The sequence below is a fragment of the Rhinopithecus bieti genome, unplaced genomic scaffold, assembly GCF_001698545.2.
Source record: "Rhinopithecus bieti isolate Rb0 unplaced genomic scaffold, ASM169854v2 scaffold_22, whole genome shotgun sequence".
In the NCBI taxonomy this organism is placed as follows: Eukaryota; Metazoa; Chordata; class Mammalia; order Primates; family Cercopithecidae; genus Rhinopithecus; species Rhinopithecus bieti.
In genome coordinates, this window is record NW_016803136.1 from 1,532,911 (window position 1) to 1,551,136 (window position 18,226).

At 54.7% G+C, this 18,226-nt stretch overlaps 2 long non-coding RNA genes across 2 annotated transcripts; both read right to left on the minus strand.

The window, feature by feature from the left end:
• Positions 1-1,209: 1,209 nt before the first annotated feature.
• Positions 1,210-1,800, minus strand: LOC108525984 (uncharacterized). The gene is made up of 3 exons (XR_001884396.1): positions 1,781-1,800; positions 1,526-1,608; positions 1,210-1,295 (listed from the first exon to the last, which is right to left on the minus strand). It is a non-coding gene; the product is annotated as an uncharacterized LOC108525984 (long non-coding RNA).
• A 1,376-nt stretch (positions 1,801-3,176) lies between these two features.
• On the minus strand, positions 3,177-8,871 carry LOC108525914 (uncharacterized). The gene is made up of 4 exons (XR_001884379.1): positions 8,734-8,871; positions 7,804-7,946; positions 6,036-6,118; positions 3,177-5,680 (listed from the first exon to the last, which is right to left on the minus strand). It is a non-coding gene; the product is annotated as an uncharacterized LOC108525914 (long non-coding RNA).
• Positions 8,872-18,226: the final 9,355 nt, after the last annotated feature.

The window sequence follows — 18,226 nt, forward strand, 5'->3', positions numbered from 1 at the left end:
TTTTTTTTTTTTTTTTTTGAGACAGAGTCTCATGCTGTCACCAGGCTGGAGTGCAGTGGCGTGATCTTGGCTCACTGCAACCTCCACTTCCCTGGTACAAGAGGTTCTCCTGCCTCAGCTTCCCAAGTAGCTGGGACTACAGGCATGCACCACCACACCCAGCTAATTTTTGTATTTTTAGTAGAGACAGGGTTTCACTGTATTAGTCAGGATGGTCTCGATCTCCTGACCTCGTGATCTACCTGCCTCGGCCCCCCAAAGTTCTGGGATTAAAGGCGTGAGCCACCACACCTGGCCTAGGGCTTTCCTACCGCATACCCACACCCTATTCTAGGGCACCCCCTTCTCAGAAAAGCTCCATATTCCACATTTCTGTGATCAACTGCACACCTGTGGGGGGACCCGAACTCCTTAGGCTCACATGGTGGGTGCCCTGGCATGGTGGATGTCCTGGCATGGTGGGTGCCCTTGGATGGTGGGTGCCCTGGCATGGTAGGTGTCCTGGCATGGTGGGTGCCCTTAGATGGTGGGTACCCTGGCATGTGGGTGTCCTGGCATGGTGGGTGCCCTTAGATGGTGGGTACCCTGGCATGTGGGTGTCCTGGCATGGTGGGTGCCCTTGGATTGTGGGTGCCCTGGCATGGTGGGTGCCCTTGTATGGTGGGTACCCTGGCATGGTGGGTGTCCTGGCATGGTGGGTGCCCTTGGATGGTGGGTGTCTGGACTCCCCAGCTCTGGCCAGCAGCCACCTCCTCCCCTAACTCAGCCTAAGACTGGGGAGCCAAGCACCAGCTGGGGCAGAGACTCTGTGGGAAATGATAGGACAGAAAATGAAGAGAGGGCAGGGCGCGGTGACTCACGCCTGTAACCCCATCACTTTGGGAGGCCGAAGTGGGCGGATCATCTGAGGTCAGAATTTCGACACCAGCCTGGTCAACAGAGAGAAACCCTATCTTTACTAAAATATAAAATTACTTGGGTGTGGTGGTGGGTGCCTGTAATCCCAGCTACGTGGGAGGCTGAGGGAGGAGAATTGCTTGAACCCAGGAGGCGAAGGTTGCAGTGAGCCGAGGCCGAACCACTGGACTCCAAATTGGGGACAGAGTGAGACTCCGTCTCAAAAAAAAGAAGAATGAGGAGAGACTGGGAAGCTCAGGCTGGACAGGGCTCCCCTCCTCCCCTCCTGTCTGGCTTCTCCCCTCAGAGTCTCACCACCAAATGATGACAGAGAAGATCCCAGGTCTTGCCTAAGGTCTGGTTCCACAGCAGGTCAGCTCCGTCTGCCAGGAAGTAACCTGTGGGCATGGGGTGGGGTTAGGCTGCTCCAGAGCCTGGGCAGCTTAGAGAGGATTTCCAGCTCCCCCCTCCCCGCCCCGCCCCGCCCCTCTCCCAGTTCTTAGGTTTCCCTTGGTAAAAGCTTCAGGAACGTTTAACCCCATGGGGAGGGGAATGGACCTCGAAGGACAGCAGAAGCTGCACCCCGCACCCCGTCGCCCCACCGGCCCAGCCTTCCCTGCAGACTTACCCACAGACACAGCCACCAGCACCAGGGCCCAGCGCGGGTGGCCATGGATGGGGTCGGCGGCCATCTGAGGGTACAGTGACAGGCTGGGGTATGGAGGGGAAGGGAGGGGCATGGTTAGCCTCTCCAGGCACTGACCCCGCTCTCTCTGTGCGCGCCCCACCCCAGTCTCAGCTCTGGAGACGCCCGGCGGGTCTCCCGGCCTCAGCCTCCCACCCCTCGCCCTCGCCCGGTGCGCCTCGAACCCCAAGCCCGCACCCGAGCAGCGCCCCGGCCCCGAGAGCAGGCTGTGCGCCAGGGAGACGCAGAGGTTCCGCCACCGCCAGCGGTCCCGAGCGGCCCATTCCGGCGTGGGCAGCCGCCGCAGACTCCAGTGCAGCCCTCGGAACGCGAGGAAGGAGGCGCCGGCCACCAGGAGCCCCGGGGCGCCATGGCCCGGCGGCGGTTGGGGGGGCGGGGGGTCCAGGTCTGTCCGCTCGGTGGCCGCGCTCTTGGCCGGGACTGGAACCCGCTTCCCTGCAGGGCTAGGCCCCGGCTCCCCTCCCCGCCCCGCCTTCAAGATCTGCAGGAACTTTTCCCCGCTGGTCCACGCCCCGTCCCTCGGCTGCGCGGTGATTGGAGCAGCCGCGGGGCCACCACCCCGGAGCCTTGGCCACCGATCGCGTCCCGCCCCAGCCAGGGGAGCGGTTCGGGGCTCCGGACCCTGGAGCTCGGGGCCCTCCCCAGCTCCAGGCGTCCTGAAGCGCTGGAGTTGCAGACCTGGGTCTGCAGTCTAACCTCACCTGACACTCCCGCGCCCCGCCCACGAACCTTGACCTCCTCCTCCGGGCTCCCGCGCCTTTCACCTACTGAGCGTCACCACCACCCACCGCCACACCCTGGAAGGCAGAGGCCAGCGCAGCCCACACGTGCCTGCCCAAGTCTGGCCGCCGCGCCCACTTCCCTCCCAGCGTCCGTGGTGGGGAGGGGCGCCCCACTTTCTAGGAGCCACCCCTTCTGCCTCCTGAGGTTTCCAGGCCTTTAACATATCCCAGAAAACCTGTAATTCCAGCAGTTCTGCTCCCCGCCTCCACAACCCCAGGAGCCCCATGTTGGAGAAGCGACGCACTGGGCCCCGCCCTGACCCCAGCATTGTTTTGGTCCTACAGAGGAGCCTCGTTAGGAAGACGAGGCAAAAGGGAATCGCTGGCCGCGGGTCTTGAAAACCGCCCCCCTTCTCCAAGGGCCTGGTACCTGTTGGGTGGGTAGAGTATCTAACAATCCAAGGGCAAGGAAAGGTAACACAGGGTCCCTTCAAGGCTGGGACAGAGTCAGAAGAGAAAACAGACCTGTCCTGCTCTCAGTAGCAGGGCTGTTAGGATTCTAGAACCCTCCAGCCTTAAAAGGAAAAGCCTCCCCAGCCCCTCACCACCTGAAGAGCCCCAGGTTTGCACTGCTTTCCTTCCACCTTACTCCACTCCACACCTCTTCATCTGGCAGACAGTCAGCAATTCAGAGCTGTTTCCTGCAGGCTGAGAGGAAGGATTCCAGCTACTTCAAAGAATTAAGTTCATAAACGAAGAGGCGTCCCAACCAAACCTTCTCACCAAAAGCTGAGGTCTTCCCTTCATTCTTCTACCCCACTTCTCCCAAGGTTTAAATAATAACACCAATCTCTTAAATTATATTTATTATAGGAAAGTAATACACAATTAATGTAGAAAATTTGGAAATTACAGAAAACTAAAGATGAAAATTTCAGTGACTTTGTTCCACCATCCAAAGATAACCACTAAACATTTTTTAGCATGCCTTCCGTCTTTTTTATCTGCTCTATGTATACAAGTATACACCCATACTTTAAAAGACAAAATTGAGAACACATAACATGCACTATTTTACAACCTTTTAATATTCAAGGAGTATTTTCTTTCAGTCAGATGTTCTTTTACATGACTTTTAATGTCTGTGCAGTACCCCACCATCTGGATGGAGATACAATAATTTCCTTAAGCAAAATCCCCTACTGCAAACTTTCATTACAGCAGAAAAGGAATGAATTCCCAACCAAACCATTGCTTCCCATTTTCTCCATTGCAAAGCTGGGATGAACATCTTATCACTAACTGAATCCTTAATTATTTTCTCAGGATAAATTCCCAAAGATAGAATTCATAGGTCAAAGGACGTGGAGCTTTTAGGCTACATGACACATATTACCCAACTGCCATCCAGGAAGCCTGCACCGATGTATACGATGTATACTCCCACGCGCAATGTATGGCAATGTCATTTCAGTAGTCTCTTTGCCAATATTGGGTCTTATTTTTTTCTGTTATGGTTTGCTAAGGGAAAATGCTTTCGGCTCTATTTGCCTTTCTTTAATTACTAATGAAGCATACATTTTTTTCATGGTTTTATCCATTCCGATTTCTTTTATGAATTTCCTGTGTATGTCCTTTCGCAGATGGCTCTTGGTCCTTGAGGCTGCTTACGTAAACATTACAGGCTGGGCGGAGGTGGAAGTAGGGCGGTGAAGCCACAGGGCATTGCACTATGGTGCCACATCTTGGAGGCAGAAAGCCTGGAGAGAAATGGTGATCAGAGGAGAGGGCTGGAGGCTTGCCGTCGATGGAGGCTGGCTGTCCTCCCTCCTTTCGGGGTGCTCCTGGCCTTTACGGGCTCCTCTGTTGGATGCCCAGGTAGGACCCTGTGCTCTCCAGGCCTGGTCCTTCACTGGTCTCCGCATTCCCAGGCTCCCTTTCCTCACCTCTGCTCCATGATGGATGAAGATGGCAGAGGCACATGTGAGGGCTGGAGGGAGACGCTGTGGCCAGTGAAGCAAGAAGAAGAAAGGACGGAGGCAGTGTCCAGGAACAGAGTGACCTTTGTTGCAGCCTATGCGTCTATCCCCTCCTCTCTACCACTGTCCCACTCAGCTTGGCTGCAGAAAGGCAGGGTTCCACAGTCTACTCTTCTCCACATCCTTGAGTTTTCACAAGCAGAGGATAAGATACAGCTCCCTGCACATCTCCTCCCACCAAATCGAAAAGACAGCTTCCTGTAGCCGCTGGGTGAGAATGGATCAGGGCTGGAGGGGGCAGGTTTATACTGCCTGACATCCAGAAGGAGGTCACATCCCACAACCCACCTCCCCTGCTTGCTGCAGGGGAGAATTTCCTGTCTGCCCAGGCCTGAGCTGGGGATCACATACCACCTTGGAAAGCAAAGTGAGGAAAGAAACAGGGCAGCGGCAGTTAGAATCCCACCAAGGGGCTGCTGTCCTGCTTTGGATGTCAGGGGAGGCCTTGGGCCACCCTTGCATGGGGGGACATCGTGGAGAGGCGAGCTCTTACTAGCTCCTTGCATTGGTCTAACTCTAATCCCCTCCTCCAGCTTCCCATTACCCCGCCCAGCTCCTGGATGATGGAGTCAGGGATGGGGGAGGGACAACAGCTTATGTGAAAAGGTGTTGTGTTCCCACCCACAGCAGCGGGAGAGCCCAGGTTCTGAGTCGACTAAGTGGGCTTCTGACTCCCTCATGTACACTCATCTGTCTGGCTGCCCATCTCACAGGTGGAGAAACTGAGGCAGGAGGTCTAAGGGTCTCAGACACAGGTAAGTGGCCAGCAATCGAGAGTCTGGGCCAGCCTAAGGAAATGCGGGGAAAAATAAGAGCAGAAGGATGACTCCTCACACCCGGGTTTTAGTGTCACTTTTCCTTGAAGAGTGAGCTTACTTTTGGACCTCATCGAGAAAGGCGGCCAGTGGGGAAGAATGAGAGATACGGAAGGAGGGTCAAGAAGGAAGTGGGGAGACAGAGTGTTCTCTCCACTTCTTCCCACTGTCACACAAAGACCAACTAACCTTGGGTTGTTTGAGCCTTCTACTCCTCAATTCAGCCAGTGTGTCTAATCTAAAACGGCTCCTTGCTGGGCCAATCTGGGCAAAGGCTATCCAGCTTTCCCAAAACGTATCATCAACCCTGCTGTTCGGACCTTCCCAGCCCGTTTCTGTCACCTTCCAGATGACGGGGAAAGCAGCTCCTCCTCCTCCTCGAAGCCAGGGGCAGAGGGCAACAGTTCTTCAACTGGCAGCTTTAGCTGGGTCAGGACATAAAGCTTGCCACTGAAGAACTACTGCGGCTCAGCCAGGTGAGGGTGTGAGAGGAACAGGCTCCTAGGGGAAAGGGAGGGAAAATGGGAAAGATCTGAGCAGGGCATGTTGCTGCAATGCTGACCCACTCACTGGCCATCAGGGTCCTGCCCCAGTAGACCTTTGAGGTTCTAATGAAGGGTTGTAGCTCTGACTTGGGCCTGCAGAAGCTGTTAGCTTCAGTGAGCAGCAAGAGGCAGCTGTAAACAGACTTCTCTTACTCTTCTTTCCAGAACTGGAGTCTAGAGAAACCCAGTCCTGCTCTCACCCACCCCTGCCCTAGCAGCCCCCGGGGCCCAGCCTCCTCAGCATTCAGACAGGGCAGAGCCCGAGACCCTGGACACACCCCACCAGCACGCAGGTACTAGAAGTGTGGTACCTCAGGTCCAGAAATATGAGTTCAGTCATCAGCCCAAATGACTTGTTCCCAGGGAGTTCAGCTGGAAGGAGAGTTCTGGGGGCCTGGATTGGGGAAGAGTGAGGAAGGGAGGAGGCCTAGCGTTTGAAAGAAGGTCAGCAGAGGCCCGGGGCTGTGAGGGGCGGACAGGGGACGCACAGGCTGGAGAGAGGAGAGGTGTGGGCAGGGTGGGTGGGGCTGTGAGGGGCGGGCAGGGGACCACAGGCTGGAGGGGAGGGAGGTATGAGCAGGGTGGCTGGGCAGCTTCCCCAGGACTCTCAGATGCCAGGCATTCCGCTTGCGCATTCCGGGTACATCTGGTATGAATTCCAGGCTGTCTGCCGGCCCCTCCATGTCTGAACTTTGTTCCAAGTTCTAAGCCCCGCCCCCACAGTTCCAACGCATGAATCAGCAGGAAAAGCCGGGCCCTGCAGCATGGCCCAGGGAGGGGGCTGGGGGCGTGGCAGGCTCGGGGGATGTGAGCTGGGGAGGGCGGGTCTGCGCTGACACTCAGTCCAAGGGCATGGCCCACGCCAGGCTGAGGGGCCAAGGCGGTCTTGCCTTGGAATTTCTATACACAGAGGGTAAGAAAGATTGGGGGATACGGGGTGCGGTTCAAATTCCGAAACCCTCTTGGGAGGCATGAACTTTGTATATCTTCCTTCCCTTGGGTGACCAGTCCAACTCCGTCCGACCTTCCTCTGTCTGAGATAGCTCTCTTCAACTCAGAGGACTCAGCAGCTGCTGAGAGTCTATGCCAAGCAGGTGCCCTTGGCTGCAGGGCGGGGTGGGCCCAGGGCACTGACCCTCTGACCAGCTGCTCCATCAACCCTCTGGCACTCTGACAGCTCCTAACCCAGTCTGACAGCCAGGATGACAGGCCAAAGGAGTTGGAGGCTGGAACCAGGGCCGGAGGGAGGTGGGGGCGACAGCCTCGCCGGAGGCCATGGGGAGGGGCCAAGAGTTGGCCGGGAGGTGGGGAGAGAGGGAGCCCAGTGATGACTAACCCAGGCGCCCCACCCAGCCAGCCGGCTTCCCAGGCAGTCAGGGCCAGGCCTGGGCTAGGGGCCTCACAACCGGACAGGCTGGGGGGAGGTGCAGAGGTGACCTTCTCTCGGCCCAAGACGACCAGTTAGTCTGGGGAGAGGGGGTTAGAGTTTCCAGGCCCTCCTCTTGCCCTCTTTCCCCCGCCCAACCGCGGTGAAACCCTAACCTTTGGGTTGCATAAGGCCCCGGCACCGCCGCCCCCTACTCCGCTCCCCTCCCCCCTTACATAACATCCCCTGGAGGGAAGGAAAGGAAGGGCCGGCCCGCCCAGCGACCCCTTCCCTGCCAGGGCGCTGAACTGGCGCTGAACTGGCTCTGACCCAGTGAACGCCGACAGAGGCAAAGCCCCTCCCCGCCGCCCGCTCGGGGGGTCCAGAACCTCCCCAGGCTAGATGGCCGACCCCTGTATCCTCAGACCGGGGGCCGCCGGGTGAGCCGCCCCCGGCCCTCCGGCCCCTCGGCTCCCCCCACCCCGCCACTCCGCCAGCCTTTCCGCCACGACTCCCGTCCCGGACTCTTTCCTCAGAGCTCCTGACACACTAACCCGGCCAGTCCAGGCCCCTCTTCCCGAAGCGCCCCTGCCCCCGCCGCCCCCTCTCTCCTCCCCGGAAGGGCAGGGTGTGGCCGCCCGGACCCCACTTTCACCCTCCATCCCGTTACCGCGGCTCCCCGCTGCGTGACCGGGTGGCCAGCTCACACCCACCTGGTGCTGGCTGTGGGGGTTGCTGCGCAGAGGGGAGCAAATCACTGCGTCCTCTCCCCACGGCCGGCGGCGCTGTCTCTTCTCGGCGCCCAGCACACACCGGCTCCAGGCTCCGATCAGCTGGCGGCGTCGTGACGCACGAGCTGCGAATGCACCGCCCGGGGCCAATCACCGCCCACTGCTGGGCAACGTGGCCACGCCCACCCGGGGGCGCCGGGGCCTCGCCCTGGTCCCGCCTCTCCAGGCGCCCTGGCTCTGATTGGCAAGGAGACCACCCTTTTGCCGGGCGGAATTGCACCAAGCCACGCCCACCCACTCACAAGCCGGCCAATAGACGGAAAGGCGTGGCCCAGCCCTTCGCGTCAGCGACCCGCTTAGAAAAGCGCTACGTCAAACGAGAGTCCTAAAGAGCAGGCGAAAGTCACGGCGTTTGCGTTTGCAATGCACGCTGGTCCGTGTAGTTCTCAGCCCCATATCCTCCTTCCCAGAACCCAGTGCGCTCTGTGAGTTGGCATTTTTAAACTGAGCTCGGAATCCGACCCAGGGAAGTCCTTAAAGGGCGACAGCCCCTCCTTGTTGGAGCCGTGAGTGCTTCTTTTAGACATCTCCCAAACTGACTCGCCAGCCTCGGCGGGACGCTATAGCTCTTTAAGGAAAGGTGGCGCGGACCAAGGCGCAGGAGTGGACAGAGCATCAGCCCCCAGGGTAGCAGAGGCTGCCGTTGGAGAGCTCTCGAGGGCTTTTGGAGGAGGGAGGATGCTCACCTCGCCCAGCCCAGCTTTCACTGGAGAGACCCAGCCCACTCCTCCTGGGGACCCTTCCTAACTAGAGGAGGCTTTTTTCTTGGATGTCTCTTCCCAGTCCCAGAAGAGCCCCCAGAGCCTCCCAAGAGGTAGCTTTCTAACAAAAGATTCATAGCACAGTCCTCACCTTAGGGTACAGGGAGGGCTTCTGGTCAGAAATTAGGGGATGGGCCATGCCAAAGTGCAAATGGTCAGCAATCGCATCCTCTGATTAACCCCCATTCAGTCCCGCCCTCCAAAGCTCTTCACTGACTCAGGCCTACTTAGGGAAGAGATTTCGAGGGTGGAGACCAATGAGCAGACTGCTCCTTCCCCAGGGGCCAATCAGAGTCTAGATGAGCGGGGGATGGGCAAAAACTGAACTGAACCCAATGACTTGGCAAAAGCTGTTGGTCGGCTTTTTTAAAGGGGCAAGCCTACCCCACCTTATCACTCCGCGCAAGCCCCAGAAAGAGGAACGTGTGGACTGAAATCCATGCCTTTTCCTTCAGCTCCAAATAAGGGCTGAGAGTAACTGAGCAGGAGAGACGAGCCTGGAGGGCGAGATCCTTCCCTCTGTTAAATACGCTCTCCATCAGGTAATTGATAAGGTTCCTTGGAGCTCCAGAATTCTGAGCCTGTGTTCAGGACATTGCGCCTTTAAGGAAACTTCCTGCCTTGCGCCCCAGTAACAGCTGATTGTTGGAAAGTGTGACCTCAGGGGACGAATCAGCTGTTACCACATCCTCCTCCTTGCTTACCCTCCTCCATCCCCCTATCCACCCCCATGGGTGGTGAAGGAAAGAACATGGGGGATGTGACTGTATGATCTTTCTTTTCCCCCATCACTCCAAGACTGTCTCCCCCCAACCCCAACCCGAACCCCGCTCTACTCCTTAGTTCTTCAGAGGCTCTGGGCTTGGAAAGAGGTATTTCCTGTTAGCAGAGTCAATTCAGACTCTCTGGTCTAGATCCTCCCTGGTCTAGGGGGAGGCCAGTATTGGGGAGGTCCAGAATGGTGGCTGGCGCCGGGGAGGGTATAGTGAACCCGAGGACCAAGCCTGGGGAGGAGGAATAGCTATGGGAAGCAAACTTGCCGTTCAGAACGCTGCTTCCCAGGCCAGCCGCCCTCTGCTTCCTACTCAAGTTGCCCTATTCCTCCGTGGACAGGCTTGCCTGCTGATGGGATCCTCCTGGTTTTGCCCATGTACTCCACTTATTATATTTATTTATTTATTTAGAGACAGAGTCTTGCTCTGTCGCCCAGGCTGAAATGGAATGGCGCAATCTCGGCTCACTGCAAGCTCCACCTCCTGAGTTCACGCTATTCTCCTGCCTCAGTCTCCCGAGTAGCTGGGACTACAGGCGCCCGCCACCACGCCCGGCTAATTTTTTTGTATTTTTAGTAGAGACGGGGGTTTCACCGTGTTAGCCAGGATGGTCTCGATCTCCTGACCTCGTGATCCACCCACCTTGGCTTTCCAAAGTGCTGGGATTACAGGCGTGAGCCACCGCGCCCAGCCTATTTTATTGATTATTATTATTACTTTTGAGACGGAGTCTCGTTCTGTTGCCCAGGCTGGAGTGCAGTGACGCTATCTTGGCTCACTGCAACCTCCACCTCCCGGGTTCAAGCGATTCTCCTCCTTCAGCCTCCCGAGTAGCTGGGACTACAGGCATGCACCACGATTCCCGGCTAATTTTTGTATTTTTAGTAGAGATAGGGTTTCACCATGTTGGCCAGGCTGGTCTCGAACTCCTGACCTCAGGTGATCCACCTGCCTTAGCCTCCCAAAGTGCTGGGATTACAGGTGTGAGCCACTGTGCCCTGCCACATTCACTCCACTTCTAACTCTTCTCAACTGCCACCTGGTCCCTGGGCCGCTCCATTTTTGGCTTTCAGCAGTGCCCTGCCCACATGGCCACCCCCCACAGCAAGGGTCCTAATTGCTCAAGGGCTGCAGGTGGGACACGTTGGCCCCAAAAGCCAGCATCTTTGGCTGGGAAGTGCTGCAGGAATACCCAGGTAAATATTTTGCCCTGATCCTGAGTTGGGAGTCAGGGTCACTCCAGGACAAGCTTAGTGTGAAGTCCTAGGACTGACTTGGCAAGGCAGGGAGAAATTGAGCAGGGCCCTGGCCAAACGTGGAAGAAAACGAAGCCTCACCAGCGGCCCTTATTCTCCATTATCCTGAGCATAGAAATCCCATCCCTTTCCCGCTCACGGCCCTTGGGGTGACCCTTTTCCATTTTGTTCTGAACACTGACCCCACCCCCAAGGCGAGAAGCACAGGCTTTGAGTCCAGGGTTTCTTCACCTCAGCACCCACTGGCATTTGAAGTAGAATAATTTCTTGTGGGAGGGCTACTGGATGCACAGTAGGACATCTACGTGGTCCCTGGCCTCTGTGCTAGATGTCAGTGGCAACACTCACCCACCCCCAGCTCCCAGTTTTGACAGCCAAAAGTATCTGCAGACGTTACCAACTGTCTCCTAGGGGCCAAAATCTCCTCCAGCTGAGAACTACTGAGTTAGACACACTTAGATTCAAATTCTAGCTCTTACTAGCTGTGAAATTGTTACAGATAATTTCCCCTCATCTACAACATACGGTGAATAAGGAATTCAAGGTTTGTTGCAGGGATTTCAACAATTTAAAAAATTTTTAAAAATTCAAAATTTGGCCAGGTGCAGTGGCTCATACCTGTAATCCCAGCACTTTGGGAGGCCGAAGCAGGTGGATCACTTTGAGCCTAGGAGTTCAAGACCAGCCTGGGCAACATGGCAAGACCCTGTCTCTTAAAAAAATAAATAAAAAATAAAAAATGGCCCAGCGAGGTGGCTCACACCTGTAATCGTAGCACTTTGGGAGGCTGAGGCAGGCAGACTGCTTGAGCTCAGGAGTTTGAGACCAGCCTGGGCAACATGGTGAAACCCTAGCTCTACCCAAAATACAAAAAATTAGCCAGGTGTGGTGGTGCACATCTGTGGTCCCAGCTACTCAGGAGGCCGAGGCAGAGGTTGCAGTGAGCCAAGGTAGCGCCACTGCACTCCAGCCTAGGTGACAGAATGTGACTCCATCTCAAAAAAAAAAGAAAAAAGATGAAAAACTAATTAGAAAACACTTAGCATAGTACCTGCCACACTGGTCCGCAGTTGGTGCCCTAAGTGGTGGAGCTTCCTTTACTTTTCTCCCTGCCAGATTAGCAAGAACTGGCCGCACTCAACATAGGCTGACTGCTGGGGCACCTGCAGCCTCTGTCCCTGACTATCCAAGACATGACCTCCTGGAAACCCAATACTGAGATTGGCCAAGGGGAGTGGCTAATTTGGTCTGAGATTCCCCAAAGCCCAAAGGTGCTTGCATTGGGATTCAGGGAAAACGCTTACCGGAGGCAGTGAGAGGGAAATTCGGAAGAGAAGAAAGCTGTTACAGACTTGACTTCTGAAGATGTAGCCTGAAGTTCGCTGCATCAGAATTACCTGGGGTACTTTTTTTTTTTTTTTTTTGAGACGGAGTCTTGCTCTGTCGCCCGGGCTGGAGTGCTGTGGCCGGATCTCGGCTCACTGCAAGCTCCGCCTCCCAGGTTTACGCCATTCTCCTGCCTCAGCCTCCCGAGTAACTGGGACTACAGGCGCCCGCCATCGCGCCCGGCTAGTTTTTTGTATTTTTTAGTAGAGACGGAATTTCACCGTGTTAGCCAGGAGGGTCTCGATCTCCTGACCTCGTGATCCACCCGTCTCGGCCTCCCAAAGTGCTGGGATTACAAGCTTGAGCCACCGCGCCCGGCCTACCTGGGGTACTCGTTAAAAATTTAGATGCCTGGGTCTCACTCCAGACTACTGAATTAGAATTATGCCTTAAAGGGCCAGGCATGGTGGCTCGCACCTGTAATTCCAGCACTTTGGGAGGCCGAGGCAGGTGGATCATCTGAGGTCAGGAATTCAAGACCAGCCTGGTCAACATGTGAAACCCTGTCTCCACTAAAAATACAAAAGTTAGCCAGGCGCCTGTAATCCCAGGCTGAGGCAGGAGAATTGCTTGAACCTGGGAGGCGGAGCTTGCAGTGAGCCAAGATAGTGCAATTGCACTCCAGCCTGGGCAACAGAGTGAGACTCCGTCTCAAAAAAAAAAAAAAAAAAAAAAAAATTACGCTCTAAAGTTTGAAAACTACTGCCCTAGGGCTCAGATCGGGCCAGAGTTTGATGCCCCAGGAATCCCAGTGCACCAGTTCCCAATATTGCAAGGCTATCTCTATTCTAGGGAGGAAAGGAGAGTTTCAAGAGGTAAAATCAGGTACACGCAAGGTCACTGCTGCAGTGTAACCCCAGTACCGCTAGAGGGCAGGGCACACACAGACTTGCAGACAGAAAAAGTAGTGCCTGCTAAATCTAGGTAAACTGAGACCAGCGCAAAGAACAGGTGGACCCAGCCAACTCTATTGGTACTAAAAAGCAAGCACCACCTCCTGACCATCAAAACATATCCTCTGATTTCAGGCGTCTATATCAAAGTTGGGGCTGGGCACTGTGGCTCACGACTGTAATCCCAGCTCTACTAAAAATATAAAACTTAGCTGGGCGTGGTGGCAGGCACCTGTAATCCCAGCTACTTGGGAGGCTGCGGCAAGAGAATCACTTGAACTGGGGGGTAGAGGTTGCAGTAAGCTGAGATCATTCCACTGCACTCTGCTCTGTTGCCCAGCTAGAGTGCAATGGTGCAGCTCTCCTGACTCAGACTCCCGAGTAGCTGGGATTACGGGCATCTGCTATCATGCCCGGCTAATTTTTGTACTTTTGTAGAGATGGGGTTTCACCATGTTGTCCAGGCTGGGCTCGAACTCCTAACCTCAGGTGATCTGCCCACCTCAGCCTCCCAAAGTGCTAGGATTACAGACATGTGCCATCGCGCCCAGCCAAGAACACTGAATCAGACAGGCTTGGATGTGAATCCTGGCTCTATTGCTTCTTAGCTTCTTTTTTTTTTCTTTTTTTTTTTTTTTTTTGAGACGAGTCTCGCTCTGTCGCCACAGGCTGCGAGTGCAGTGGGCCCCGGATCTCGGCTCACTGCAAGCTCCCGCCTCCCGGGTCACGCCATTCTCCTGCCTTCAGCCTTCCCGAGTAGCTGGGACTACAGGCGCCCGCCCACCTCGCGCCGGCTATTTTTTTATATTTTTTTAGTAGAGACGGGGTTTCACCGGGTTAGGCCAGGGATGGTCTTGATCTCCTGACCTTCTGTGATCGCCCGTCTCGCTCCAAAGTGCTGATTTACAGGCTTGAGCCCACCGCGCCCGGCCTTTTTTTTTTTTTTGAGGCGTGAGTCTCGCCTCTGTCGCCGCGGGTGGAGTGCAGTGCCGGCATCTCAGCTTCACTGCAAATCTCCGCCTCCCGGGTTTACGCCATTCTCCTGCCCTCAGGACCTCCCAAGTATCTGGGAACTACAGCCGCCGCCACAGTGCCCGGCTAGTTTTTTTGCATTTTTAGTAGAGACAGGTTTCACCGGTTAGCCAGGATGGTCTTGCATCTCCTGACCTCGTGATCTGCCTGTCTGCCTCCCAAAGTGCTGGGCATTACAGGCTTGGAGCCACCCGCGCGCCAAACGCATAGTCTTTTAAAGATACTTAATAGCCAGACTTTTTTTTTTTTTTTTTTTTTTTTTTGAGAGAGCTCGCCTCTGTCGGGCCCAGGCTGAGTGCAGGCCGGATCTCAGGCTCACTGCAAGCTCCGCCTCCCGGGTTTACGCCATGTCTCCTGCCTCAGCCTCCCAGTAGCTGCGGACTACAGGCGCCCGCCACCTCGCCGCTAGTTTTTTTTCTCGCTATTTTAGTAGAGACAGGGTTTCACCGTGTTAGCCAGGATGGTGTTGATCTTCTGACCTCGTGATCCGCGCCCGTACTCGGCCTCCCAAAGCTGCTGGGATTACAGGCTTGAGCCACCACGCCCGGCCTCTTAGCTTCTTACATGACCTTGAGCAAGTTACTTAAGGTAGTCAGTTAGCTTCCTTATCCTAAAATGGGCATAAAAGTATCTTCTTTAGGTGGGCATGATGGCTCACGCCTGTAATCCCATCGCTTTGGGAGGCCAAGGCAGGCAGATCACCTGAGGTCGGAAGTTCGAGACCAGCCTGACCAACATGGAGAAACCCCATCTCTACTTAAAAAAATGCAAAAAAATTAGCCAGGCATGATGGAGCATGCCTGTAATCTCAGCTACTCAGGAGGCTGAGGCAGGAAAATCGCTTGAACCCGGGAGGCGGAGGTAGTGGTGAGCCAAGATGGCGCCATTGCACTCCAGCCTGGGCAACAAGAGCGAAACTTCATCTTAAAAAAAAAAAAAAAAAAATTAGCTGTGCATGGTGACACTGCCTGTAGTCCCAGCTACTTGGGAGGCTAAGGTGGGAGGATCACCTGAGCCTGGGGAGGTCGAGGCTGCAGTCAGCTGTGATCAAATCACTGCACTGCAGCCTGGGTGACAGAGTGAGGCCCTATGTCAAAAAATAAAAATAAAAAAATTGGCCAGGCACTGTGGCTCCCTGTATCCTAACACTTTGGGAGGCCGAGATGGGCAGATTGCTTGAGCCCAGGTGTTCAAGACCAGCCTGGTAAACATGGCAAAACCCTGCAGCTACAAAAATACAAAAAATTAGCTGGATATGGTGGCATGTACCTGTAGTCCCAGCTACTCAGGAGGCTGAGGTGGGAAGTTCACCTGAGCCTGGAAGGTCGAGGCTGTAGGGAGCTGAGATCACACTACTGCCCTCTAGCCTGGGCAACAGAGTGAGACTCTGTCTTAAAAAAAACAAAAAATATTCTTAAAAGGGTGGCGAGGATTACACAAAACAGGGTATGCAAAATGCTTAACAGGTGACTAGCTCCTGTTCATGCTCCACACGTTAGTTGTAAGTTATTACTGCCCAAGGTCGTATGACCAAGCACATGAGAGGTTCCAGCTGCCCTTCAAGAAAGAGGAGACAGATGAAATCAGATCATGGCTGAGACATTCCTGTTTTCTCTCTCTCTCTCTCTTTTTTTTTTTTTTGGAGATGGAATCTCGCTCTGTCGCCCAGGTTAGAGTGCATTAGCATGCACTGCAACCTCTGCCTCCTGGGTTCAAGTGATTCTCCTGCCTCAGCCTCCCAAGTAGCTGGGATTATAGGTGCCCGCCACCACACCTGGTTCATTTTTATATTTTAGTAGAGACGGGGTTTCTCCATGTTGGTCAGGCTGGTCTCAAACTCCTGACCGCAGGTGATCTGCCAACCTCGGCCTCCCAAAGTGCTGGGTTACAGGCATGAGCCACTGCACCTGGCCCTCCTGTTTTCTCTCCTATAAGGCCTAGTTTTCTTTTTCCTTTTCTTTTCTTTTTTTTTTTTTTTGAGACGGAGCCTCGCTCTGCCACCCAGGCTGGAGTGCAGTGGCGCGATCTCAGCTCACTGCAACCTCCGCCTCCAGGGTTCAAGCAATTCTCCTGCCTCAGCCTCCTGAGTGGCTGGGTTTCCAGGCGCCCGCTGCCACACCCAGCTCATTTTTTTGTATTTTTAGTAGAGATGGGATTTCCCCAAGTTGGCCGGGCTGGTCTTGAACTCCTGACCTCGTGATTTGCCCGCCTCGGCCTCCCAAAGTGCTGGGATTACAGGCGTGAGCCACCGCGCCCAGCCAAGGCCTAGTTTTCCTAAGTGCCTTTATGGGACCGTCACACCTGTACACCAAGCTCCTTCAAAAGGCAAACTCTCCCCGGGCGGTGGCTCAAGCCTGTAATCGCGGCACTTTGGGGGCCGAGATGGGTGGATCATGAGGTCAGGAGATCGAGACCATCCTGGCTAACACGGTGAAACCCCATCTCTGCTAAAAAATACAAAAAACTAGCTGGGCGAGGTGGCGGGCACCTGTAGTCCCAGCTACTCGGGAGGCTGAGGCAGGAGAATGGCGTAAACCCCGGAGGCGGAGCTTGCAGTGAGCTGAGATCTGGCCACTGCACTCCAGTCTGGGCGACAGAGCCAGACTTCGTCTCAAAAAAAAAAAAAGAGGCAAACTCTCTCCTAAGAGGGAGACAAAAGAAACAGGGCCAGTGCTTTCACTGTAGACAATCGTCTGTCTGTCCTGCAGATGAGTCAGAACTAAGACCCCTTGAAGGAATCACATCGTTTTGGTGCTAGCTGTCTGGTTTCTATTCCCTATCCTGTGCCGCACCCTTCCCCAGCCATCTGGAAGGCTCTGACCACAGCTGGCAGGCTCTGTGGTACCGCAAAGGCCAATCTGCAACAGGAAGTCTTGGGGAACATTTCTTCCCCAAGACACCAGGCCTCTGGGCCTGGGCCACTTCTCTCCCTCAGATGGCCCAGGGCTTGGTTTTGTTTTATTTTATTTATTTATTTATTTATTTATTTATTTATTTATATTTATGTATTTATTTATTGACGGAGTCTCACTCTGTCGCCCAGGCTGGAGTGCAGTGGCACGATCTCGGCTCACNGCAGTGAGCTGAGATCTGGCCACTGCACTCCAGTCTGGGCGACAGAGCCAGACTTCGTCTCAAAAAAAAAAAAAGAGGCAAACTCTCTCCTAAGAGGGAGACAAAAGAAACAGGGCCAGTGCTTTCACTGTAGACAATCGTCTGTCTGTCCTGCAGATGAGTCAGAACTAAGACCCCTTGAAGGAATCACATCGTTTTGGTGCTAGCTGTCTGGTTTCTATTCCCTATCCTGTGCCGCACCCTTCCCCCAGCCATCTGGAAGGCTCTGACCACAGCTGGCAGGCTCTGTGGTACCGCAAAGGCCAATCTGCAACAGGAAGTCTTGGGGGAACATTTCTTCCCCAAGACACCAGGCCTCTGGGCCTGGGCCACTTCTCTCCCTCAGATGGCCCAGGGCTTGGTTTTGTTTTTATTTTATTTATTTATTTATTTATTTATTTATTTATTTATATTTATGTATTTATTTATTGACGGAGTCTCACTCTGTCGCCCAGGCTGGAGTGCAGTGGCACGATCTCGGCTCACTGCAAGCTCTACCTCCCGGGTTCATGCCATTCTCCTGCCTCAGCCTTCCAAGTAACTGGAACTACGGGCACCCACCACCACACCCAGCTAATTTTTTGTGTTTTTAGTAGACACGGGGTTTCACCCTGTTAGCCAGGATGGTCTCAATCTCCTGACCTTGTGATCTGCCCGCCTCGGCCTCCTAAAGTGCTGGGGTTACAGGCATGAGCCACCGCACCTGGCCTGTTTGTTTATTTATTTATTTTCTGAGACGAAGTTTTGCTCTTGTTGCCCCAGCTGGAATGCAATGGTGTGATCTTGGCTCACTGCAACCTCCGCCTCTCCGGTTCAAGTGATTCTCCTGCCTCAGCCTCTTGAGTATCTGGGATTACAGACGCCCACCCCCACACCCGGCTAAATTTTGTATTTTTAGTAGAGACAGGTTTCTCCATGTAGGTCAGGGTGGTCTCGAACTCCTGACCTCAGGCGATCTGCCCACCTCGGCCTCCCAAAGTGCTGGGATTACAGGCAGGAGCCACTGGGCCTGGCCAGTTTTGTTTTTTAAAAGGCCGTGAGAGGGCTGTCAGGAGGGAGTGCTCCGGGGCAGAAAGAAGTCTGGCACCAGTTTCTAAGTCTCCATTCCGCCAGGCCGTTCTCCGTTATCA